At 39.9% G+C, this 27,493-nt stretch overlaps 1 pseudogene; it reads left to right on the top strand.

Moving 5' to 3' along the window:
• LOC140820555 (uncharacterized) lies at positions 1-27,493 on the top strand (annotated as a pseudogene).

The raw sequence follows: 27,493 nt of genomic DNA, 5'->3' as shown, positions 1-27,493 counted from the left end.
ATGGAGGCCCTACATGAGCGTTTGGATAGGATGGAAGTGAGTGCTAGTGGGGGTAAATCTAAGGGTAGAGATTTTGGTAGAGGTGAAGAGGAGGAGTATGACTTAGGTGAGGAAGAGGAGAGTCAAAATGAAACTTGGGGTAGGAATGGAAGAGGTCGAGGCGAAGCTATGCGGGGTAGATATAATGATGGGCATAGAGATGATGGGAATATGAGTGGCATTAAGATGAAAATCCCTTCTTTCCATGGGAAGTCGGATCCGGAAGCGTATCTAGAGTGGGAAAAGAGGGTAGAGTTTGTATTCGACTGTCACCAATACTCCGAGCTCAAAAAGGTTAGGTTGGCGGTGGTTGAATTTATGGATTATGCACTCATCTGGTGGGATCAATTAGTGACCACTAGAAGAAAGTATAATGAAAGGCCTATTGAGTCTTGGGATGAGATGAAGAGGGTTATGAGGAAGAGGTTTGTGCCAAACCACTATTATAGAGAGATGTTCAAGAGGCTACAAACTTTGAGGCAAGGGTTAAAGAGTGTGGAGGACTACTATAAGGAGATGGAGGTAGTCATGATTAGGACCAACATTGAGGAAGATAATGAAGCAACCATGGCTCGTTTTCTTTGTGGTTTGAACAGGGAGATTCAAGATCAAGTGGAGCTTCGGCACTACTTAGATCTAAACGAAATGGTGCAAATGGCCATAAAGGTGGAGCAACAACTCAAAAGGCGAGGAGTTGGCCGCACCAATCAAACCGGAGGTGCATCTTCTTCTTGGCGACCAAATGCGGCCAAGCGAGATGATAGCAAAGTGGTGACCAAGCCTAAGTTTGAACCAAAGCAAGAGACACCTAGACATGGAGTACAAGGTAAATCTGAAATTCCTACTACTCGTTCTAGAGATACAAAATGTTTTAGATGTCAAGGGTTGGGCCATATTGCTAGTGAGTGTCCTAATAAGAGAGTCATGTTCTTAAATGATTATGGTGAGTATGAGTCTCAAAGTGAGGGGGATGGCGAGGGTAGTGATGATGATATGCCGGAGTTGGAGGATCCCGATGAGGGATATGGGGCGGTTGTAGGAGAAGCGCTAGTGACTAGACGAATCATGAGTGCCCAAGTCAAAGATGAGGAAGTTAACCAAAGAGAGAACTTGTTCCACACTAGATGTTTTGTGAATGGTAAGGTGTGCAATGTAATCATAGATGGGGGTAGTTGCACCAATGTGGCTAGTGTTGAGATGGTTGAAAAATTGGGATTGCCTACAATAAAACATCCTCAACCATATAGGCTTCAATGGTTGAACGATTGTGCGGAAGTGAGGGTTAATAGGCAAGTTCTAGTGTCATTCTCAATTGGGAAGTACAAAGACGAGGTTTTGTGTGACATGGTGCCCATGCATGCTTGTCATATCTTGTTGGGTAGGCCATGGCAATTTGATAGGCGAGTGACTCACGACGGTTTCAAAAATAAGTACTCGTTTGTATTAAAAAAGGAATCTGTTGTTCTACTTCCATTGTCTCCAAAACAAGTATTGGAGGACCACTTGAAAAAAAAGAAGAGAGATGAGGCCGAAAAAAAGAGTGAATTAAAAAGTGAGATGGCCTCTGAAAATAAAATTGAAGTGGCTGAAAAAAAGAGAGTTGAAAAGAGTGAGATAGCCACACAAACAAAAAAAGAGAGGAAAGAAATTGAGGGGAAAGAAAAAGAGAGGAAAGAGGCCAAAAAGAATTCTTATATGGCCCAAAAAGGTGAGATAAAACACTTGTTGCACACACATGAACCATTTGTGTTAGTTCTTTATAAGGAGATCCTCCTTAACACAAGTGATATAGCCGGATCCCTTCCGAGCATTGTTGTTTCACTATTGCAGGAATTTGACGATGTATTTCCGGAGGAGCTACCTCAAGGCTTACCACCATTGAGGGGAATTGAGCACCAAATTGATTTGGTGCCCGGGAGTGCCTTGCCAAACCGTCCAGCTTATAGGAGCAATCCGGAGGAGAGTAAGGAGCTACAAAGGCAGGTAAGTGAGTTATTAGATAAGGGTTATGTGCGTGAGTCCATGTCACCTTGTGCGGTGCCGGTTTTGCTAGTCCCTAAGAAAGATGGCTCATGGCGTATGTGTGTCGACTGTAGAGCAATCCATAACATAACCATTAAGTATAGGCATCCCATACCTAGACTAGATGATATGTTAGATGAGTTGCATGGGTCTTGCATCTTTAGCAAAATTGACTTGAGAAGTGGCTACCATCAAATTAGAATGAGGGAAGGTGATGAGTGGAAAACTGCTTTTAAAACTAAGTATGGGTTATATGAGTGGATGGTTATGCCTTTTGGCTTAACTAATGCACCTAGCACCTTTATGAGGTTAATGAATCATGTCTTGCGTGCACATATAGGTAAATTTGTTGTGGTTTACTTTGATGATATCCTAGTGTATAGCAAGAATCTTGAAGAGCATGTTAAACACTTGAAACTTGTGCTAATCACATTAAGGGCTGAAAATTTGTATGCTAACTTAAAGAAGTGTGATTTTTGTACAAACAAACTTGTGTTTCTTGGTTTCGTTGTGAGTTCACAAGGGATACATGTGGACGAAGACAAGGTAAGTGCTATTCGAGATTGGCCATCGCCTACTACTGTTGGTCAAGTCCGAAGCTTTCATGGTCTTGCAAGCTTCTATAGGAGGTTTGTAAGGGATTTTAGCACATTGGCGGCACCGATGACGGCGGTCATCAAGAAGAACGTTCCATTCTGTTGGGGCGAGGAGCAAGAGAAGTCTTTTAATATTATCAAGCAAAAATTAATTAATGCTCCTTTACTTGTGTTACCTGATTTTGCTAATACTTTTGAAATTGAATGTGATGCTTCAGGTATAGGTATCGGTGGCGTGTTGATGCAAGGAGGAAGGCCGGTGGCGTACTTTAGTGAGAAACTCAATGGGGCAGCGCTGAACTATCCCACGTATGACAAGGAGTTCTATGCACTTGTGAGGACTCTTGAGACGTGGCAGAACTACTTGAGGCCTAAAGAGTTTGTGATTCATACGGATCATGAGTCTCTAAAGCACCTCAAGGGGCAACAAAAGCTGAACAAGCGGCATGCTAAGTGGGTGGCCTTCATAGAGACATTCCCCTACATGATCAAGTATAAGCAAGGTAAGGAAAATGTAGTGGCCGACGCACTATCACGGAGGTATGTACTTTTCTCTACTTTGGAATCCAAAATATTGGGGTTTGAACTTGTTAAAGAGTTGTATGTGCTAGATGATGATTTTAAGGAAGTGTTTGAAACTTGTATGCATGGTCCACATGATAAATTCTACTTGCATAAAGGTTTCTTGTTTAGAGAGGATAGAATGTGCATTCCCAAGTCATCAATTCGTGAATTACTTGTTAGGGAGGCACATGGGGGTGGCCTAATGGGGCACTTTGGGGTGGCTAAGACTTTAAGTGCATTGCATGAACATTTTTATTGGCCACACATGAAGCGTGATGTTGAACGTATTTGTGAGAAGTGCATAACTTGTAGACAAGCTAAGTCTAGGACACTACCACACGGATTATATACACCACTTCCCGTCCCTAGTGAACCTTGGGTGGATATCTCTATGGACTTTGTTTTGGGATTACCTAGGACAAAGAAGGGGAGAGACTCTATATTTGTTGTTGTGGATAGGTTTTCGAAAATGGCACACTTTATTGCTTGTCACAAGACGGATGATGCATCTAACATTGCGGACCTATTCTTTAGAGAAGTCGTTAGGCTGCATGGCATGCCTAGGACCATTGTGTCGAACCGTGATGTTAAATTCCTAAGTTACTTTTGGAAAACACTGTGGGCTAAACTTGGCACTAAATTACTGTTTTCTACGACCTGTCATCCTCAAACTGATGGTCAAACTGAGGTAGTTAATAGGACGTTAGGAACTTTATTACGTGCTATTCTCAAGAAGAACTTAAAGAATTGGGAAAATTGCTTGCCATTTGTTGAATTTGCTTATAATCGTTGTGTGCATTCTACGACTAACTATTCGCCATTTGAAATTGTATACGGTTTTAATCCTTTGACTCCGTTGGATTTGATGTCTTTACCTGTGAGTGAAAGATTAAACATGGATGGCAAAAATAAGGCTGAATTTGTTAGGGGGTTGCATGAAAAGGCCAAAGCCAACATTGAGAAGAAGAATGAACAATATGCTAGGCAAGCCAACAAAGGGAAAAAGAAGGTGGTATTTGAGAAGGGGGATTGGGTGTGGCTACACTTGAGGAAGGAGAGGTTTCCGGAGAAGCGACGCTCAAAGCTATTACCTAGGGGCGATGGACCATTCCAAGTTCTTGAGAGAATCAATGACAACGCCTACAAACTCGACTTGCCAGGTGAGTACAACGTAAGTTCTACATTTAATGTTAGTGATTTGTCGTTGTTTGATGTAGGTGATGAGCAAGATTTGAGGACAAATCCTTTTCAAGAAGGGGAGGATGATGCGAACGTGGACGTCCCAAGGAAAGCATGGGATCCTTTGCAGGTTGTCGGAGGGACCAATCACGAGGGGTCGACTAAAGAGATTCAAGGAGGCGCTACAAGGAGTCATGAGCAAGCCGGAAGAGGTCGTGATGCATGGGAGTACGTTTGGAGGCCAACGGAAAGTCATTCAAGCATTGATGTTGCTGACAGAGTCTGGACGGACCTACACACGGACCTGCACACGGGGTCCGTGTCCTTTACAAGCTGGGATGAGTTTTTACAGTGGCTCCACGGACCTGGAGACGGACCCAGGCACGGGGTCCGTGCCCTTTGTTATTGGCGAAGACAGTGCCTACACGGACCCGCACACGGAGGCGAGCACGGGGTCCGTGTCCCTTGTTTCCGACTGAAGAGTTTTACAGTATGTACACGGACCCTGACACGGAGGTCTACACGGGGTCCGTGTCCTATGTTTTCTGCGCGGATTTGTTTCCTTTTCTAGAGTTTTATTATTTTGGGAGACTAGATTTCTTGATATCTTTTGATACATAGACTATGTTGGACGAATTTTTAGAACACAATACACATATTATTTTGAGTTTATCAAACTTGTGAGAATTTTCTCTCAACTTTTCAAAGCTTTTAGCTTTGTCAAATCAAATCAAACTTATCAAAGTTTTTAACTTTGTGGCGTTTGTCGATCGTTGCTTGTGCGGATTGTCATAGGAAAAGTTCTTCGAAGGTTCGTATAGTTTTCGATTGTTTATCCTCGTGTTTATTTGTTGCTAAACTCTTGCTAGTTTAGAGGTGAATATCACACAATACTTGAATCAAAAGATCGGGAAAACACACGGATCTTAATATCGTAATTGAATAGAGGGTGCGATTTATTTTTAATCGTGTTTGCTATTTATTCGTGTCAAGATTCACATAAACTAAGAAGGGTAGGGATTCTATTTTAGTTGTTGTGTATAGATTCTCTAAGAAGGCACATTTTATAGCTTGTCATAAAACGATGATGCTTCAAACATTGCGGATTTGTTCTTTAGAGAAGTCGTTAGGTTGCATGGCATGCCTAGGACTATTGTTTCTGGTCGCGATGTTAAATTCTTGATTTACTTTTGGAAGACTTTATGGGCTAAACTTGGCACAAAATTGTTGTTTTCTACTACTTGTCATTCTTAAACGGTTGGACAAACTGAAGTTGTCAATAGAACTTTGGGAACACTTTTGCGTGCTATTCTTAAAAAGAACTTAGATTGACATTTCTATAGTATTTATTTTGGGGTTGCCTAGGACTAAGAAGGGGAGGGATTCTATTTTTGTTGTTGTGGATAGATTCTCTAAGATGGCACATTTTATAGCTTGTCATAAAACCGATGATGCTTCAAACATTGCGGATTTGTTCTTTAGATAGGTCGTTAGGTTGCATGGCATGCCTAGAACTATTGTTTCTGGTCACGATGTTAAATTCTTGAGCTACTTTTGGAATACTTTATGGGCTAAACTTGGCACAAAATTGTTGTTTTCTACTACTTGTCATCCTTCAAACGGATGGACAAACTGAAGTTGTCAATAGAACTTTGGGAACACTTTGGCGTGCTATTCTTAAAAAGAACTTGGATTGACATTTCTATGGACTTTATTTTGGGGTTGCCTAGGACTAAGAAGGGTAGGGATTCTATTTTAGTTGTTGTGTATAGATTCTCTAAGAAGGCACATTTTATAGCTTGTCATAAAACGATGATGCTTCAAACATTGCGGATTTGTTCTTTAGAGAAGTCGTTAGGTTGCATGGCATGCCTAGGACTATTGTTTCTGGTCGCGATGTTAAATTCTTGATTTACTTTTGGAAGACTTTATGGGCTAAACTTGGCACAAAATTGTTGTTTTCTACTACTTGTCATCCTCAAACGGTTGGACAAACTGAAGTTGTCAATAGAACTTTGGGAACACTTTTGCGTGCTATTCTTAAAAAGAACTTGGATTGACATTTCTGTGGACTTTATTTTGGGGTTGCCTAGGACTAAGAAGGGTAGGGATTATATTTTTGTTGTTGTGGATAGATTCTCTAAGATGGCACATTTTATAGCTTGTCATAAAACCGATTATGCTTCAAACATTGCGGATTTGTTCTTTAGAGAAGTCGTTAGGTTGCATGGCATGCCTAAGACTATTGTTTCTGTTCGTGATGTTAAATTCTTGTGTTACTTTTGGAAGACTTTATGGGCTAAACTTGACACAAAATTGTTGTTTTCTACTACTTGTCATCCCCAAACGGATGGACAAACTGAAGTTGTCAATAGAACTTTGGGAACATTTCTACGTGCTATTCTTAAAAAGAACTTGGATTGACATTTCTATGGTCTTTATTTTGGGGTTGCCTAGGACTAAGAAGGGTAGGGATTCTTTTTTTGTTGTTGTGGATAGATTCTCTAAGAAGGCACATTTTATAGCTTGTCATAAAACGACGATGCTTCAAACATTGCGGATTTGTTCTTTAGAGAAGTCGTTAGGTTGCATGGCATGCCTAGGACTATTGTTTCTGGTCGCGATGTTAAATTCTTGAGTTACTTTTGGAAGACTTTATGGGCTAAACTTGGCACAAAATTGTTGTTTTCTACTACTTGTCATCCTCAAACGGATGGATAAAATGAAGTTGCCAATAGAACTTTGGGAACTTTTTGCGTGCTATTCTTAAAAAGAACTTGGATTGACATTTCTATGGACTTCATTTTGGGGTTGCCTAGGACTAAGAAGGGGAGGATTCTATTTTTGTTGTTGTGGATAGATTCTCTAAGACGGCACATTTTATAGCTTGTCATAAAACCGATGATGCTTCAAACATTGCGGATTTGTTCTTTAGAGAAATCGTTAGATTGCATGGCATGCCTAGGACTATTGTTTCTGGTCGCGATGTTAAATTCTTGAGTTACTTTTAGAAGACTTTATGGGCTAAACCGGACACAAAATTGTTGTTTTCTACTACTTGTCATCCTCAAACGGATGGACAAATTGAAGTTGCCAATAGAACTTTGGGAACACTTTTGCGTGCTATTCTTAAAAAGAACTTGGATTGACATTTCTATGGACTTTATTTTGGGGTTTCCTAGAACTAAGAAGGGTAGGGATTCTATTTTTGTTGTTGTGGATAGATTCTCTAAGACGGCACATTTTATAGCTTGTCATAAAACCGATGATGCTTCAAACATTGCGGATTTGTTCTTTAGAGAAGTCGTTAGATTGCATGGCATGCCTAGGACTATTGTTTCTGGTCACGATGTTAAATTCTTGAGCTACTTCTTGAATACTTTATGGGCTAAACTTGGCACAAAATTGTTGTTTTCTACTACTTGTCATCCTCAAACGGATGGACAAACTGAAGTTGTCAATAGAACTTTGGGAACACTTTTGCGTGCTATTCTTAAAAAGAACTTGGATTGACATTTCTGTGGACTTTATTTTGGGGTTGCCTAGGACTAAGAAGGGTAGGGATTCTATTTTTGTTGTTGTGTATAGATTCTCTAAGAAGGCACATTTTATAGCTTGTCATAAAACGATGATGCTTCAAACATTGCGGATTTGTTCTTTAGAGAAGTCGTTAGGTTGCATGGCATGCCTAGGACTATTGTTTCTGGTCGCGATGTTAAATTCTTGAGTTACTTTTGGAAGACTTTATGGGCTAAACTTGGCACAAAATTGTTGTTTTCTACTACTTGTCATCCTCAAACGGATGGACAAACTGAAGTTGTCAATAGAACTTTGGGAACACTTTTGCGTGCTATTCTTAAAAAGAACTTGGATTGACATTTCTATGGACTTTATTTTGGGGTTGCCTAGGACTAAGAAGGGTAGGGATTCTATTTTTGTTGTTGTGTATAGATTCTCTAAGAAGGCACATTTTATAGCTTGTCATAAAACGATGATGCTTCAAACATTGCGGATTTGTTCTTTAGAGAAGTCGTTAGGTTGCATGGCATGCCTAGGACTATTGTTTCTAGTCGCGATGTTAAATTCTTGAGTTACTTTTGGAAGACTTTATGGGCTAAACTTGGCACAAAATTGTTGTTTTCTACTACTTGTCATCCTCAAACGGTTGGACAAACTGAAGTTGTCAATAGAACTTTGGGAACACTTTTGCGTGCTATTCTTAAAAAGAACTTGGATTGACATTTCTCTGGACTTTATTTTGGGGTTGCCTAGGACTAAGAAGGGTAGGGATTATATTTTTGTTGTTGTGGATAGATTCTCTAAGATGGCACATTTTATAGCTTGTCATAAAACCAATGATGCTTCAAACATTGCGGATTTGTTCTTTAGAGAAGTCGTTAGGTTGCATAGCATGCCTAAGACTATTGTTTCTGTTCGTGATGTTAAATTCTTGTGTTACTTTTGGAAGACTTTATGGGCTAAACTTGGCACAAAATTGTTGTTTTCTACTACTTGTCATCCCCAAACGGATGGACAAACTGAAGTTGTCAATAGAACTTTGGGAACACTTTCTAAGTGCTATTCTTAAAAAGAACTTGGATTGACATTTCTATGGTCTTTATTTTGGGGTTGCCTAGGACTAAGAAGGGAAGGGATTCTATTTTTGTTGTTGTGGATAGATTCTCTAATATGGCACATTTTATAGCTTGTCATAAAACCGATGATGCTTCAAACATTGCGGATTTGTTCTTTAGAGAAGTCGTTAGGTTGTATGGCATGCCTAGGACTTATTGTTTCTGGTCGCGATGTTAAATTCTTGAGTTACTTTTAGAAGACTTTATGGGCTAAACTTGGCACAAAATTGTTGTTTTCTACTACTTGTCATCCTCAAACGGATGGATAAAATGAAGTTGCCAATAGAACTTTGGGAACACTTTTGCGTGCTATTCTTAAAAAGAACTTGGATTGACATTTCTATGGACTTCATTTTGGGGTTGCCTAGGACTAAGAAGGGGAGGATTCTATTTTTGTTGTTGTGGATAGATTCTCTAAGACGGCACATTTTATAGCTTGTCATAAAACTGATGATGCTTCAAACATTGCGGATTTGTTCTTTAGAGAAATCGTTAGATTGCATGGAATGCCTAGGACTATTGTTTCTGGTCGCGATGTTAAATTCTTGAGTTACTTTTAGAAGACTTTATGGGCTAAACCGGACACAAAATTGTTGTTTTCTACTACTTGTCATCCTCAAACGGATGGACAAATTGAAGTTGCCAATAGAACTTTGGGAACACTTTTGCGTGCTATTCTTAAAAAGAACTTGGATTGACATTTCTATGGACTTTATTTTGGGGTTTCCTAGAACTAAGAAGGGTAGGGATTCTATTTTTGTTGTTGTGGATAGATTCTCTAAGACGGCACATTTATAGCTTGTCATAAAACCGATGATGCTTCAAACATTGCGGATTTGTTCTTTAGAGAAGTCGTTAGGTTGCATGGCATGCCTAGGACTATTGTTTCTGGTCACGATGTTAAATTCTTGAGCTACTTCTGGAATACTTTATGGGCTAAACTTGGCACAAAATTGTTGTTTTCTACTACTTGTCATCCTCAAACGGATGGACAAACTGAAGTTGTCAATAGAACTTTGGGAACACTTTTGCGTGCTATTCTTAAAAAGAACTTGGATTGACATTTCTGTGGACTTTATTTTGGGGTTGCCTAGGACTAAGAAGGGTAGGGATTATATTTTTGTTGTTGTGGATAGATTCTCTGAGACGGCACATTTTATAGCTTGTCATGAAACCAATGATGCTTCAAACATTGCGGATTTGTTCTATAGAGAAGTCGTTAGGTTGCATGGCATGCCTAAGACTATTGTTTCTTTTCGTGATGTTAAATTCTTGTGTTACTTTTGGAAGACTTTATGGGCTAAACTTGGCATAAAATTGTTGTTTCTACTACTTGTCATCCCCAAACGGATGGACAAACTGAAGTTGTCAATAGAACTTTGGGAACACTTTTGCGTGCTATTCTTAAAAAGAACTTGGATTGACATTTCTATGGACTTCATTTTGGGGTTGCCTAGGACTAAGAAGGGGAGGATTCTATTTTTGTTGTTGTGGATAGATTCTCTAAGACGGCACATTTTATAGCTTGTCTTAAAACCGATGATGCTTCAAACATTGCGGATTTGTTCTTTAGAGAAATCGTTAGAATGCATGGCATGCCTAGGACTATTGTTTCTGGTCGCGATGTTAAATTCTTGAGTTACTTTTAGAAGACTTTATGGGCTAAACTTGGCACAAAATTGTTGTTTTCTACTACTTGTCATCCTCAAACGGATGGATAAAATGAAGTTGCCAATAGAACTTTGGGAACACTTTTGCGTGCTATTCTTAAAAAGAACTTGGATTGACATTTCTATGGACTTCATTTTGGGGTTGCCTAGGACTAAGAAGGGGAGGTGACGTGAATCTTTGTACGAATAAATAGCAAACACGATTAAAATTGAATCGCACCCTCTATTCAATTGCGAACAAAGAATCGTTGTTGTTTTCCCGATCTTTGAGACAAGTAATTGTGTAATATTCACCTCTAAATCACGAATGATTTAGCAACAAATATTAACGAAGGTAAACAATCGAAATTCAAGCGAACCTTCAAAGAACTTGTCTTTGACAACCCGAGTGAAGAACAATCGACAAACGCCACAAAAGATAAATCTTTTGATAAGTTTGATTTTTGAAAAACACCTAAGTGTATTGGAGAGAAAATCTCACAATTTGATATCAAATCAATAATGAACAAAAGTTGAAAGTTTACATGGTCTTCTAGCATATATATAGATAAAGGAAAATCTAAACCTAGAAATTGCATATTTAAAGATATCAAATCTACTTGCCAAAATAATTAAAACTCTAACCAAAATAATTAAAACTCTAATTTAAGAAAAATATTCTCTCCAAGTCGTAAAGGACACGGACCCCGTGTATGCCTCCGTGCTCGGGTCCGTGTAGGCTCTGTAAATCTCAATCTCGAATGTATGAGACACGGACCCCGTGTACAGGTCCGTGTACACGTCCGTGTAGACTCGGTCAGCATCTACTTGATTGTGATGCAACCCGAACCCTTCGAGTCTTGTTTCCAAGCTTTCATTGGTTGAATGAAGGGCAACATTCAACATCTTCAAGCGTCCTCTCGGGATTGGTTCTTGGAACGCATAGTGGCTGGCTAGATTCACATCAGGAGGATTCTATTTTTGTTGTTGTGGATAGATTCTCTAAGACGGCACATTTTATAGCTTGTCATAAAACCGATGATGCTTCAAACATTGCGGATTTGTTCTTTAGAGAAATCGTTAGATTGCATGGCATGCCTAGGACTATTGTTTCTGTTCGCGATGTTAAATTCTTGAGTTACTTTTAGAAGACTTTATGGGCTAAACCGGACACAAAATTGTTGTTTTCTACTACTTGTCATCCTCAAACGGATGGACAAATTGAAATTGCAAATAGAACTTTGGGAACACTTTTGCGTGCTATTCTTAAAAAGAACTTGGATTGACATTTCTATGGACTTTATTTTGGGGTTTCCTAGAACTAAGAAGGGTAGGGATTCTATTTTGTTGTTGTGGATAGATTCTCTAAGACGGCACATTTTATAGCTTGTCATAAAACCGATGATGCTTCAAACATTGCGGATTTGTTCTTTAGAGAAGTCGTTAGGTTGCATGGCATGCTTAGAACTATTGTTTCTGGTCACGATGTTAAATTCTTGATCTACTTTTGGAATACTTTATGGGCTAAACTTGGCACAAAATTGTTGTTTTCTACTACTTGTCATCCTCAAACGGATGGACAAACTGAAGTTGTCAATAGAACTTTGGGAACACTTTGGCGTGCTATTCTTAAAAAGAACTTGGATTGACATTTCTATGGACTTTATTTTGGGGTTGCCTAGGACTAAGAAGGGTAGGGATTCTATTTTAGTTGTTATGTATAGATTCTCTAAGAAGGCACATTTTATAGCTTGTCATAAAACGATGATGCTTCAAACATTGCGGATTTGTTCTTTAGAGAAGTCGTTAGGTTGCATGGCATGCCTAGGACTATTGTTTCTAGTCGCGATGTTAAATTTTTGATTTACTTTTGGAAGACTTTATGGGCTAAACTTGGCACAAAATTGTTGTTTTCTACTACTTGTCATCCTCAAACGGTTGGACAAACTGAAGTTGTCAATAGAACTTTGGGAACACTTTTGCGTGCTATTCTTAAAAAGAACTTGGATTGACATTTCTGTGACTTTATTTTGGGGTTGCCTAGGACTAAGAAGGGTAGGGATTATATTTTTGTTGTTGTGGATAGATTCTCTAAGATGGCACATTTTATAGCTTGTCATAAAACCGATTATGCTTCAAACATTGCGGATTTGTTCTTTAGAGAAGTCGTTAGGTTGCATGGCATGCCTAAGACTATTGTTTCTGTTCGTGATGTTAAATTCTTGTGTTACTTTTGGAAGACTTTATGGGCTAAACTTGGCACAAAATTGTTGTTTTCTACTACTTGTCATCCTCAAACGGATGGACAAACTGAAGTTGTCAATAGAACTTTGGGAACACTTTCTACGTGCTATTCTTAAAAAGAACTTGGATTGACATTTCTATGGTCTTTATTTTGGGGTTGCCTAGGACTAAGAAGGGTAGGGATTCTATTTTTGTTGTTGTGGATAGATTCTCTAAGAAGGCACATTTTATAGCTTGTCATAAAACGACTGATGCTTCAAACATTGCGGATTTGTTCTTTAGAGAAGTCGTTAGGTTGCATGGCATGCCTAGGACTATTGTTTCTGGTCGCGATGTTAAATTCTTGAGTTACTTTTGGAAGACTTTATGGGCTAAACTTGGCACAAAATTGTTGTTTTCTACTACTTGTCATCCTCAAACGGATGGATAAAATGAAGTTGCCAATAGAACTTTGGGAACACTTTTTGCGTGCTATTCTTAAAAAGAACTTGGATTGACATTTCTGTGGACTTTATTTTGGGGTTGCCTAGGACTAAGAAGTGGAGGATTCTATTTTTGTTGTTGTGGATAGATTCTCTAAGACGGCACATTTTATAGCTTGTCATAAAATCGATGATGCTTCAAACATTGCGGATTTGTTCTTTAGAGAAATCGTTAGATTGCATGGCATGCCTAGGACTATTGTTTCTGGTCGCGATGTTAAATTCTTGAGTTACTTTTAGAAGACTTTATGGGCTAAACTTGGCACAAAATTGTTGTTTTCTACTACTTGTCGTCCTCAAACGGATGGATAAAATGAAGTTGCCAATAGAACTTTGGGAACACTTTTGCGTGCTATTCTTAAAATGAACTTGGATTGACATTTCTATGGACTTCATTTTGGGGTTGCCTAGGACTAAGAAGGGGAGGATTCTATTTTTGTTGTTGTGGATAGATTCTCTAAGACAGCACATTTTATAGCTTGTCATAAAACCGATGATGCTTCGAACATTGCGGATTTGTTCTTTAGAGAAATCGTTAGATTGCATGGCATGCCTAGGACTATTGTTTCTGGTCGCGATGTTAAATTCTTGAGTTACTTTTAGAAGACTTTATGGGCTAAACTTGGACACAAAATTGTTGTTTTCTACTACTTGTCATCCTCAAACGGATGGACAAACTGAAGTTGTCAATAGAACTTTGGGAACACTTTTGCGTGCTATTCTTAAAAAGAACTTGGATTGACATTTCTGTGGACTTTATTTTGGGGTTGCCTAGGACTAAGAAGGGTAGGGATTATATTTTTGTTGTTGTGGATAGATTCTCTAAGATGGCACATTTTATAGCTTGTCATAAAACCGATGATGCTTCAAACATTGCGGATTTGTTCTTTAGAGAAGTCGTTAGGTTGCATGGCATGCCTAAGACTATTGTTTCTGTTCGTGATGTTAAATTCTTGTGTTACTTTTGGAAGACTTTATGGGCTAAACTTGGCACAAAATTGTTGTTTTCTACTACTTGTCATCCTCAAACGGATGGACAAACTGAAGTTGTCAATAGAACTTTGGGAACACTTTCTACGTGCTATTCTTAAAAAGAACTTGGATGGACATTTCTATGGACTTCATTTTGGGGTTGCCTAGGACTAAGAAGGGGAGGATTCTATTTTTGTTGTTGTGGATAGATTCTCTAAGACGGCACATTTTATAGCTTGTCATAAAACGACGATGATTCAAACATTGCGGATTTGTTCTTTAGAGAAGTCGTTAGGTTGCATGGCATGCCTAGGACTATTGTTTCTGTCGCGATGTTAAATTCTTGAGTTACTTTTGGAAGACTTTATGGGCTAAACTTGGCACAAAATTGTTGTTTTCTACTACTTGTCATCCTCAAACGGATGGATAAAATGAAGTTGCCAATAGAACTTTGGGAACTTTTTGCGTGCTATTCTTAAAAGAACTTGGATTGACATTTCTGTGGACTTTATTTTGGGGTTGCCTAGGACTAAGAAGGGGAAGGATTCTATTTTTGTTGTTGTGGATAGATTCTCTAAGACGGCACATTTTATAGCTTGTCATAAAACCGATGATGCTTCAAACATTGCGGATTTGTTCTTTAGAGAAATCGTTAGATTGCATGGCATGCCTAGGACTATTGTTTCTGGTCGCGATGTTAAATTCTTGAGTTACTTTTAGAAGACTTTATGGGCTAAACCGGACACAAAATTGTTGTTTTCTACTACTTGTCATCCTCAAACGGATGGACAAATTGAAGTTGCCAATAGAACTTTGGGAACACTTTTACGTGCTATTCTTAAAAAGAACTTGGATTGACATTTCTATGGACTTTATTTTGGGGTTTCCTAGAACTAAGAAGGGTAGGGATTCTATTTTTGTTGTTGTGGATAGATTCTCTAAGACGGCACATTTTATAGCTTGTCATAAAACCGATGATGCTTCAAACATTGCGGATTTGTTCTTTAGAGAAGTCGTTAGATTGCATGGCATGCCTAGAACTATTGTTTCTGGTCACGATGTTAAATTCTTGAGCTACTTCTGGAATACTTTATGGGCTAAACTTGGCACAAAATTGTTGTTTTCTACTACTTGTCATCCTCAAACGGATGGACAAACTGAAGTTGTCAATAGAACTTTGGGAACACTTTTGCGTGCTATTCTTAAAAAGAACTTGGATTGACATTTCTATGGACTTTATTTTGGGGTTGCCTAGGACTAAGAAGGGTAGGGATTCTATTTTTGTTGTTGTGTATAGATTCTCTAAGAAGGCACATTTTATAGCTTGTCATAAAACGATGATGCTTCAAACATTGCGGATTTGTTCTTTAGAGAAGTCGTTAGGTTGCATGGCATGCCTAGGACTATTGTTTCTGGTCGCGATGTTAAATTCTTGAGTTACTTTTGGAAGACTTTATGGGCTAAACTTGGCACAAAATTGTTGTTTTCTACTACTTGTCATCCTCAAACGGATGGACAAACTGAAGTTGTCAATAGAACTTTGGGAACACTTTTGCGTGCTATTCTTAAAAAGAACTTGGATTGACATTTCTATGGACTTTATTTTGGGGTTGCCTAGGACTAAGAAGGGTAGGGATTCTATTTTTGTTGTTGTGTATAGATTCTCTAAGAAGGCACATTTTATAGCTTGTCATAAAACGATGATGCTTCAAACATTGCGGATTTGTTCTTTAGAGAAGTCGTTAGGTTGCATAGCATGCCTAGGACTATTGTTTCTGGTCGCGATGTTAAATTCTTGAGTTACTTTTGGAAGACTTTATGGGCTAAACTTGGCACAAAATTGTTGTTTTCTACTACTTGTCATCCTCAAACGGTTGGACAAACTGAAGTTGTCAATAGAACTTTGGGAACACTTTTGCGTGCTATTCTTAAAAAGAACTTGGATTGACATTTCTCTGGACTTTATTTTGGGGTTGCCTAGGACTAAGAAGGGTAGGGATTATATTTTTGTTGTTGTGGATAGATTCTCTAAGATGGCACATTTTATAGCTTGTCATAAAACCAATGATGCTTCAAACATTGCGGATTTGTTCTTTAGAGAAGTCGTTAGGTTGCATGGCATGCCTAAGACTATTGTTTCTGTTCGTGATGTTAAATTCTTGTGTTACTTTTGGAAGACTTTATGGGCGAAACTTCGCACAAAATTGTTGTTTTCTACTACTTGTCATCCCCAAACGGATGGACAAACTGAAGTTGTCAATAGAACTTTGGGAACACTTTCTACGTGCTATTCTTAAAAAGAACTTGGATTGACATTTCTGTGGACTTTATTTTGGGGTTGCCTAGGACTAAGAAGGGGAGGATTCTATTTTTGTTGTTGTGGATAGATTCTCTAAGACGGCACATTTTAATAGCTTGTCATAAAATCGATGATGCTTCAAACATTGCGGATTTGTTCTTTAGAGAAATCGTTAGATTGCATGGCATGCCTAGGACTATTGTTTCTGGTCGCGATGTTAAATTCTTGAGTTACTTTTAGAAGACTTTATGGGCTAAACTTGGCACAAAATTGTTGTTTTCTACTACTTGTCGTCCTCAAACGGATGGATAAAATGAAGTTGCCAATAGAACTTTGGGAACACTTTTGCGTGCTATTCTTAAAAAGAACTTGGATTGACATTTCTATGGACTTCATTTTGGGGTTGCCTAGGACTAAGAAGGGGAGGATTCTATTTTTGTTGTTGTGGATAGATTCTCTAAGACAGCACATTTTATAGCTTGTCATAAAACCGATGATGCTTCGAACATTGCGGATTTGTTCTTTAGAGAAATCGTTAGATTGCATGGCATGCCTAGGATATTGTTTCTGGTCGCGATGTTAAATTCTTCAGTTACTTTTAGAAGACTTTATGGGCTAAACCGGACACAAAATTGTTGTTTTCTACTACTTGTCATCCTCAAACGGATGGACAAATTGAAGTTGCCAATAGAACTTTGGGAACACTTTTGCGTGCTATTCTTAAAAAGAACTTGGATTGACATTTCTATGGACTTTATTTTGGGGTTTCCTAGAACTAAGAAGGGTAGGGATTCTATTTTTGTTGTTGTGGATAGATTCTCTAAGACGGCACATTTATAGCTTGTCATAAAACCGATGATGCTTCAAACATTGCGGATTTGTTCTTTAGAGAAGTCGTTAGGTTGCATGGCATGCCTAGGACTATTGTTTCTGGTCACGATGTTAAATTCTTGTGTAATAGCCGAGCCCGGTGTACGGTACGATTTAAGTTTCGTTTGTTATTTGGGATATTTGATTAGATGTTCAGAGTTGTATTTTTGGGCTATAGTATTGTTAGTTTTATTGTCTTGAGGTGTTAGTTGATGTTGGTTGTTCGTTTCAGAGTTTCGGATCGATTCTAGTTGCATGGGAATAGTGCTTGGCCGTGGCTTGAGTGCACCCGCGCTCTTAACTGGAGTGCCCCCGCGGTGTACTGTGCAGTTTTTGTGTTGGAGGGCCGTAGCATCACCGCACCCGCGGTGATGCAGTGACCGCACCCGCGGTGTGTAGCGCACCCGCGGTGCTTGCAGTGCCGCACCCGCGGTGTCTGTGGTTCAGGAATTTTGTGGACTGCCGAAAGCTCAGCGCACCCGCGGCCTTTGTGTTGGCGCACCCGCGGTGATGAACAGTAGAGGTATGGTCGAGATTTATAGTACCTTTTTGATGGATTTCATTTCGAAATTCTCTCCATTTCTAGGGTTTTCAGTCATTTCTTTCCTTTCCTATCTTCGATTCAGGCGTTTGTTTGGAATTTCGACTTGAGATCGACGTTCTCCTTGGTGCTAGGAAGCTTGGGTAAGCTTTTGGTGCGATTCTGTTAAGGTTGTAAATTAAGAGTTGTTTAGGTCGGTTGTTTATGTGGATTTATGGATTATTTAGCTTGTAATCTTGGATATTTAGTTGATATTGGTGTTATTTGTGGATTATTTGTTGTAGGTGGTGATCAAGAGCTAAGTTGAGGTGTTTGTTGTGGTTTGTAAGTGGAAATTCATTCCTTTTGCTCACATGATTATATATGTATGTGTTTCAAAGAGTTTATTGTGTTATTCCCTTTCATTTGATCCATAGTATGTATTGTTATATGTATTGGAGGCATTGTATGTCTCATTATTGATTAAAGGGAATACAAAGAGATATATAGAGTTCAAAGTGATTGTTAAAACCAGAGAAGAGTTTAAATGTTTTCGGATTGATAAATACATAGTCAGAGATTGCATGCAATATTAGATGATCATCGCCTATAGGCTTATATCCCTCAGAGTTATCGGTATTTATATCGATTTGGGATACGAGCACCCCAGAGCAGAGATACTATTGATATCAATCCCCAGAGCAAAAGAGAAATACCATCATATTTTATATGCTATTGCTATGTTATTGATATTCAGAGTTTATGTTTCAGAGTTGATGGTATTTATGATTTCAAAGAGATGTTTTACAGAGTTATTGTTCATTGTTATATAAGAGTTCCACTTGCTGAGATTTATTCTCATTCCAGTTATTTTCATGTGATGCAGATCAGAGTGGTGCCCCGGGACGTTGACTGTAGATTGGGGGTCATATGCATACACCGTTGGAAGGAGGATTTTGGCATGATCATAGGAATGATGTTTTGTTTTTGTTATGTCATTTAAATGATCATGTATTTATTTTGTAAAGATATTTGATGAAATGTATTTTGAAACTCCTTCCGTATATTTTAAAGAGAAAATTTTATTTCCGCTGCGTATTTATTTTAAAAGAGGATCGGGGTGTCACATTAAGTGGTATCAGAGCGGTGTTTTCTTCGGACCAATGCATATGACTTCGTCTACTTTCAACTGTCCGGGTATGTTTTCTTTGCATCTATCTATTGTTTTGTATTGATTGGTGTCTTGTGAGCATTGTAGAGTAGAGGATGCCTCCTAAGCGTAAGGCGTCAGAGGGGGAGGATAGTTCGTCCTCGAGAGTTGTCGACGAGTTCGGCAAGTTACTGAAGGAGCAGGCTAAGGTTCACAGTGAGCAGATCCAGCAGTTGCTTAGACTGCAAGGAGCAGGCCAGGGCAGAGGCCAAGGTAGGGGGCAGGTTGCTCCAGTAGCAGTTGGTTCTGATGCTATCTTTTCTGCGTTTAAGAGGATGGATCCACCCGAGTTTCCAGGCAGCTCCGATCCTTTAGCTGCAGTAGAGTGGGTCAAGGCTTTGGAGGCGATTTTTGATCATCTCCACTATGAGGACAGAGACCGTATCAGTTGTGCTGTTTTCATGCTGGTTAAAGCTGCACGTTTGTGGTGGAATGCGACCAAGGTTGGCATTGATGTTTCTACTTTGAAGTGGTCTGAGTTTACTGAGCTTTTCTACGACAAGTACTTTCCTGATGCACTGCGAGCGAGGAAGGTTACAGAGTTCTTGGAGCTTCGTCAGGGGAGCTTGAATGTGGACGAGTATATTCTCAGGTTCGAGGAGGGTTGCCTATTTGCTCCGTACATTGCTACGAGTGATAAAGATAAAGGCGCTCACTTCATTCGAGGCCTTAGAGCGGAGATCAGGCGTGATATCAATATGTCCAAGGCTGTGACTTTCAAGGAGATTGTGTCCAAGGCGTTGCTAGCAGAGCAGGACGAGAAGGATATCGCCAGGGAGAGACAGGGCGAGGCACCAGGCTAGTGTTCAAAGAGGCCAGAGTTCAGGTCAGCGTGGCAGAGATCGATTCAAAGGGAAGGGCAAGGTGGATCAGAGTCCTAGGCCACCTTCAGCGCCAGTTGCTCCGTCTGATTCTGAGAGATCTTTGTGTCCCAAGTGTGGCAGACCTCATCGTGGAGAGTGTAGATTTGGCACTCGTTCTTGCTATCGTTGTGGCATGCCAGGCCATATTTCCAGAGATTGTCCTAAGGGAGCTAGCCAGGAGAAGGTGCAGGGTCGTATCTTTTCGATGACTAAGGAAGATGATGGCCAGGGAGGAGTTCTCGCCAGCTCCGGTACTTCGCTGGTCCTTCCTTTTATTTCGTGTCTTGATGCTGAGAGGCTATTGTGTAGAGGTTGTGATGTTTTTCTAGCATCTGTTGTGGATATGGATAGACTGATTAAGTTGAATATTGATGATATTGATGTGGTGAGAGAGTTTGCGGATGTGTTTGAGGATGATGTTCCGGGTTTGCCGCCGGATAGGGATGTAGAGTTTGTTATTGATCTTGCTCCAGGTACGGTTCCTATTTCTAAGGCTCCGTATAGGATGGCTCCTACCGAGATGAAAGAGTTGAAGACGCAGTTGCAGGATCTTCTAGATAAGGGTTTTATTCGTCCGAGTTCTTCGCCTTGGGGAGCTCCGGTTCTATTTGTTAAGAAGAAGGACGGGTCTTTGCGTCTGTGTATCGATTACAGAGAGCTCAACAAAGTGACGATCAAGAACAAGTATCCGTTGCCACGGATTGACGATCTATTTGACCAACTCCAGGGTGCCACTGTTTTCTCGAAGATTGATCTTCGGTCTGGCTACCATCAGTTGAAGGTTAGGGAGTCTGATATCCCTAAGACGGCTTTCAGGACCAGGTATGGTCACTATGAGTTTCTCGTGATGTCTTTTGGTTTGACCAATGCCCCTTCTGTTTTCATGGACCTGATGAACCGTGTGTTCAAGCCGTATTTGGATAGCTTCGTCATTGTCTTTATCGACGATATCTTGATCTATTCCAAGACCAGAGAGCTTCATTCAGAGCATCTCAGAGTTGTTCTCCAGTTGCTGAGAGAGCGGAGGTTGTTTGCTAAGTTGAAGAAGTGTGAGTTTTGGCTGGATCAGATTTCTTTTCTAGGCCATGTCGTTTCGAGGGATGTCATTGCTGTTGATCCGATGAAGATAGAGGCGATTCAGAAGTGGCCTATTCCTACGACTGTTTCAGAGGTACGCAGTTTCCTTGGTTGGCGGGTTATTATCGTCGTTTCATTTCGGATTTTTCCAAGATTGCCCTGCCATTGTCCAATCTGACAAGGAAGACTGTGAAGTTCGAGTGGTCTATAGATTGCCAGAGCGCATTTCAGGAGTTGAAGGATAGATTGACGTCAGCTCCTATTCTCGCATTGCCCAGTGGTTCAGAGGATTTTGTGGTCTTTACCGATGCGTCGAAGAAGGGTCTCGGTGCAGTGTTGATGCAGAGAGGTAAGGTCATTGCCTATGCTTCTCGCCAGTTGAAGGATTATGAGAAGAATTATCCGACGCACGATTTGGAGCTAGCAGCTGTGGTTTTCGCCCTTAAGATTTGGAGACATTATCTGTATGGCGAAAAGTGTGAGATCTTCACAGACCACAAGAGTTTGAAGTATCTGTTCTCGCAGAAAGAGCTCAATATGCGACAGAGGAGGTGGTTAGAGCTTGTCAAGGATTACGATGTGACTATCAGTTATCACCCAGGGAAGGCGAATGTTGTGGCTGATGCTTTAAGCCGCAAGTCGAGTGTTTCATTGAGTTCTTTGATTCAGAGACCGTTGCTGATGGATTTGCAGAGAGAGGATATTGATCTGGTGATTCCAGGCACCATTGCTCGTCTTTCAGCGTTAGTTATTCGATCTTCATTGACGGACAGGATCCGTAGAGAGCAGTCGACTGATGTTCAGTTGACAGAGTTGAGAGATAAAGCAGAGATTAGAGGTAATTCAGAGTTCGCCTTGAATGGTGATGGTTTGGTGACTTTCAGAGGTCGTATTTGTGTTCCTGTTGGCGATGATATTCGTAGAGATATTCTGACAGAGGCTCATACCGCGCCGTATTCGATTCATCCAGGCAGTACGAAGATGTATCAGGATCTTCGTCGACTCTACTGGTGGCCAGGTATGAAGAAGGATGTTGCCGTGTTCATTTCTCAGTGCCTTACTTGTCAGCAGGTGAAGATTGAGCACCAGAGACCTGCTGGGACATTGTTGTCGTTGCCGATTCCTCAGTGGAAGTGGGAGCATATTACGATGGATTTCGTGACTGGTCTTCCCAGAGTGCGGAGAGGTTTCAATTCTATTTGGGTTATCGTTGATAGATTGACTAAGTCAGCGCACTTTCTTCCAGTCAAGACGACGTATTCGATGAACCAGTATGCCGAGGACTACATAGCAGAGATTGTCAGACTTCATGGTGTCCCTGTGTCGATCGTGTCTGATCGTGACCCCAGATTTACTTCAGAGTTTTGGAAGAGTTTGCACAGAGCTATGGGTTCGCGATTAGCGTTCAGTACAGCCTATCATCCTCAGAGTGATGGTCAGTCAGAGAGAGTCATTCAGATTCTTGAGGATATGCTCAGAGCTTGTACTATTGACTTTCCAGGTAGCTGGGATTCTTTGTTGCCTTTGGTTGAGTTCACTTACAATAATAGCTACCAGGCGACGATTGGCATGGCACCGTATGAGGCACTTTATGGCAGGAAGTGCAGGTCTCCCTTGTATTGGGACGAGGTTGGTGAGAGGAAGATGTTGGGACCAGAGTTGGTCCAGCAGACTGCTGATGTTGTTGCTGTTATCAGAGAAAGGATGAAGACTGCCCAGTCTAGACAGAAGAGCTATGCAGATGTTCGTCGCAGACCTTTGCAGTTCGAGGTTGGCGACCATGTGTTTCTGAAGATAGCACCTCTCAAGGGTGTGATGCGATTTGGCAAGAAGGGCAAGTTGAGTCCTAGATTTATTGGTCCATTCGAGATATTGGACAGAGTTGGCGATCGAGCCTACAGATTAGCCCTACCTCCAGATCTTGACAGAGTTCATAATGTGTTTCACGTTTCGATGCTCAGGAAGTATGTTGCAGATCCTTCCCATGTTCTACGCCATGAGCCATTGGACTTGACGCCGAATTTGACATATCAAGAGATTCCGATTCAGATTTTGGATCGCACAGTTAGAGTTCTGAGGAGCAAAGAGATCGGCATTGTCAAAGTTCTTTGGAGGAACCATTTGATAGAGGAGGCTACGTGGGAACCAGAGGATGAGATGAGAGAGAAGTATCCTGAGTTGTTCGTGCCGTGACGTCAATTTCGCGGACGAAATTCCCTTAAGGGGGGGAGATTGTAATAGCCGAGCCCGGTGTACGGTACGATTTAAGTTTCGTTTGTTATTTGGGATATTTGATTAGATGTTCAGAGTTGTATTTTTGGGCTATAGTATTGTTAGTTTTATTGTCTTGAGGTGTTAGTTGATGTTGGTTGTTCGTTTCAGAGTTTCGGATCGATTCTAGTTGCATGGGAATAGTGCTTGGCCGTGGCTTGAGTGCACCCGCGCTCTTAACTGGAGTGCCCCCGCGGTGTACTGTGCAGTTTTTGTGTTGGAGGGCCGTAGCATCACCGCACCCGCGGTGATGCAGTGACCGCACCCGCGGTGTGTAGCGCACCCGCGGTGCTTGCAGTGCCGCACCCGCGGTGTCTGTGGTTCAGGAATTTTGTGGACTGCCGAAAGCTCAGCGCACCCGCGGCCTTTGTGTTGGCGCACCCGCGGTGATGAACAGTAGAGGTATGGTCGAGATTTATAGTACCTTTTTGATGGATTTGACTTCATTCTTTCCTCTTTTCATTTCGAAATTCTCTCCATTTCTAGGGTTTTCAGTCATTTCTTTCCTTTCCTATATTCGATTCAGGCGTTTGTTTGGAATTTCGACTTGAGATCGACGTTCTCCTTGGTGCTAGGAAGCTTGGGTAAGCTTTTGGTGCGATTCTGTTAAGGTTGTAAATTAAGAGTTGTTTAGGTCGGTTGTTTATGTGGATTTATGGATTATTTAGCTTGTAATCTTGGATATTTAGTTGATATTGGTGTTATTTGTGGATTATTTGTTGTAGGTGGTGATCAAGAGCTAAGTTGAGGTGTTTGTTGTGGTTTGTAAGTGGAAATTCATTCCTTTTGCTCACATGATTATATATGTATGTGTTTCAAAGAGTTTATTGTGTTATTCCCTTTAATTTGATCCATAGTATGTATTGTTATATGTATTGGAGGCATTGTATGTCTCATTATTGATTAAAGGGAATACAAAGAGATATATAGAGTTCAAAGTGATTGTTAAAACCAGAGAAGAGTTTAAATGTTTTCGGATTGATAAATACATAGTCAGAGATTGCATGCAATATTAGATGATCATCGCCTATAGGCTTATATCCCTCAGAGTTATCGGTATTTATATCGATTTGGGATACGAGCACCCCAGAGCAGAGATACTATTGATATCAATCCCCAGAGCAAAAGAGAAATACCATCATATTTTATATGCTATTGCTATGTTATTGATATTCAGAGTTTATGTTTCAGAGTTGATGGTATTTATGATTTCAAAGAGATGTTTTACAGAGTTATTGTTCATTGTTATATAAGAGTTCCACTTGCTGAGATTTATTCTCATTCCAGTTATTTTCATGTGATGCAGATCAGAGTGGTGCCCCGGGACGTTGACTGTAGATTGGGGGTCATATGCATACACCGTTGGAAGGAGGATTTTGGCATGATCATAGGAATGATGTTTTGTTTTTGTTATGTCATTTAAATGATCATGTATTTATTTTGTAAAGATATTTGATGAAATGTATTTTGAAACTCCTTCCGTATATTTTAAAGAGAAAATTTTATTTCCGCTGCGTATTTATTTTAAAAGAGGATCGGGGTGTCACATCTTGAGCTACTTCTGGAATACTTTATGGGCTAAACTTGTCACAAAATTGTTGTTTTCTACTACTTGTCATCCTCAAACGGATGGACAAACTGAAGTTGTCAATAGAACTTTGGGAACACTTTTGCGTGCTATTCTTAAAAAGAACTTGGATTGACATTTCTGTGGACTTTATTTTGGGGTTGCCTAGGACTAAGAAGGGTAGGGATTATATTTTTGTTGTTGTGGATAGATTCTATAAGATGGCACATTTTATAGCTTGTAATGAAAGCAATGATGCTTCAAACATTGCGGATTTGTTCTATAGAGAAGTCGTTAGGTTGCATGGCATGCCTAAGACTATTGTTTCTGTTCGTGATGTTAAATTCTTGTGTTACTTTTGGAAGACTTTATGGGCTAAACTTAGCATAAAATTGTTGTTTTCTACTACTTGTCATCCCCAAACGGATGGACAAACTGAAGTTGTCAATAGAACTTTGGGAACACTTCTACGTGCTATTCTTAAAAAGAACTTGGATTGACATTTCTATGGACTTCATTTTGGGGTTGCCTAGGACTAAGAAGGGGAGGATTCTATTTTTGTTGTTGTGGATAGATTCTCTAAGACGGCACATTTTATAGCTTGTCATAAAACCGATGATGCTTCAAACATTGCGGATTTGTTCTTTAGAGAAATCGTTAGATTGCATGGCATGCCTAGGACTATTGTTTCTGGTCGCGATGTTAAATTCTTGAGTTACTTTTAGAAGACTTTATGGGTTAAACTTGACACAAAATTGTTGTTTTCTACTACTTGTCATCCTCAAACGGATGGATAAAATGAAGTTGCCAATAGAACTTTGGGAACACTTTTGCGTGCTATTCTTAAAAAGAACTTGGATTGACATTTCTATGGACTTCATTTTGGGGTTGCCTAGGACTAAGAAGGGGAGGATTCTATTTTTGTTGTTGTGGATAGATTCTCTAAGACGGCACATTTTATAGCTTGTCATAAAACCGATGATGCTTCAAACATTGCCGATTTGTTCTTTAGAGAAATCGTTAGGTTGCATGGCATGCGTAGGACTATTGTTTCTGGTCGCGATGTTAAATTCTTTAGTTACTTTTAGAAGACTTTATGGGCTAAACCTGGACACAAAATTGTTGTTTTCTACTACTTGTCATCCTCAAACGGATGGACAAATTGAAGTTGCCAATAGAACTTTGGGAACACTTTTGCGTGCTATTCTTAAAAAGAACTTGGATTGACATTTCTATGGTCTTTATTTGGGGTTGCCTAGGACTAAGAAGGGTAGGGATTCTTTTTTTGTTGTTGTGGATAGATTCTCTAAGAAGGCACATTTTATTGCTTGTCATAAAACGACGATGCTTCAAACATTGCGGATTTGTTCTTTAGAGAAGTCGTTAGGTTGCATGGCATGCCTAGGACTATTGTTTCTGGTCACGATGTTAAATTCTTGAGCTACTTTGGAATACTTTATGGGCTAAACTTGGCACAAAATTGTTGTTTTCTACTACTTGTCATCCTCAAACGGATGGACAAACTGAAGTTGTCAATAGAACTTTGGGAACACTTTTGCGTGCTATTCTTAAAAAGAACTTGGATTGACATTTCTATGGACTTTATTTTGGGGTTGCCTAGGACTAAGAAGGGTAGGGATTCTATTTTTGTTGTTGTGTATAGATTCTCTAAGATGGCACATTTTATAGCTTGTCATAAAACGATGATGCTTCAAACATTGCGGATTTGTTCTTTAGAGAAGTCGTTAGGTTGCATGGCATGCCTAGGACTTATTGTTTCTGGTCGCGATGTTAAATTCTTGAAGTTACTTTTGGAAGACTTTATGGGCTAAACTTGGCACAAAATTGTTGTTTTCTACTACTTGTCATCCTCAAACGGATGGACAAACTGAAGTTGCCAATAGAACTTTGGGAACACTTTTGCGTGCTATTCTTAAAAAGAACTTGGATTGACATTTCTGTGGACTTTATTTTGGGGTTTCCTAGAACTAAGAAGGGTAGGGATTCTATTATTGTTGTTGTGGATAGATTCTCTAAGACGGCACATTTATAGCTTGTCATAAAACCGATGATGCTTCAAACATTGCGGATTTGTTCTTTAGAGAAGTCGTTAGATTGCATGGCATGCCTAAGACTATTGTTTCTGGTCACGATGTTAAATTCTTGAGCTACTTCTGGAATACTTTATGGGCTAAACTTGGCACAAAATTGTTGTTTTCTACTACTTGTCATCCTCAAACGGATGGACAAACTGAAGTTGTCAATAGAACTTTGGGAACACTTTTGCGTGCTATTCTTAAAAAGAACTTGGATTGACATTTCTGTGGACTTTATTTTGGGTTGCCTTAGGACCTAAGAAGGGTAGGATTCTATTTTTGTTGTTGTGTATAGATTCTCTAAGAAGGCACATTTTATAGCTTGTCATAAACGACTGA

The sequence above is a fragment of the Primulina eburnea genome, unplaced genomic scaffold, assembly GCF_022965805.1.
Source record: "Primulina eburnea isolate SZY01 unplaced genomic scaffold, ASM2296580v1 ctg1209, whole genome shotgun sequence".
Taxonomy (NCBI): domain Eukaryota; kingdom Viridiplantae; phylum Streptophyta; class Magnoliopsida; order Lamiales; family Gesneriaceae; genus Primulina; species Primulina eburnea.
The sequence above is the reverse complement of the archived record's forward strand: the minus strand, read 5'-3'. Positions and strand labels throughout refer to the sequence as shown.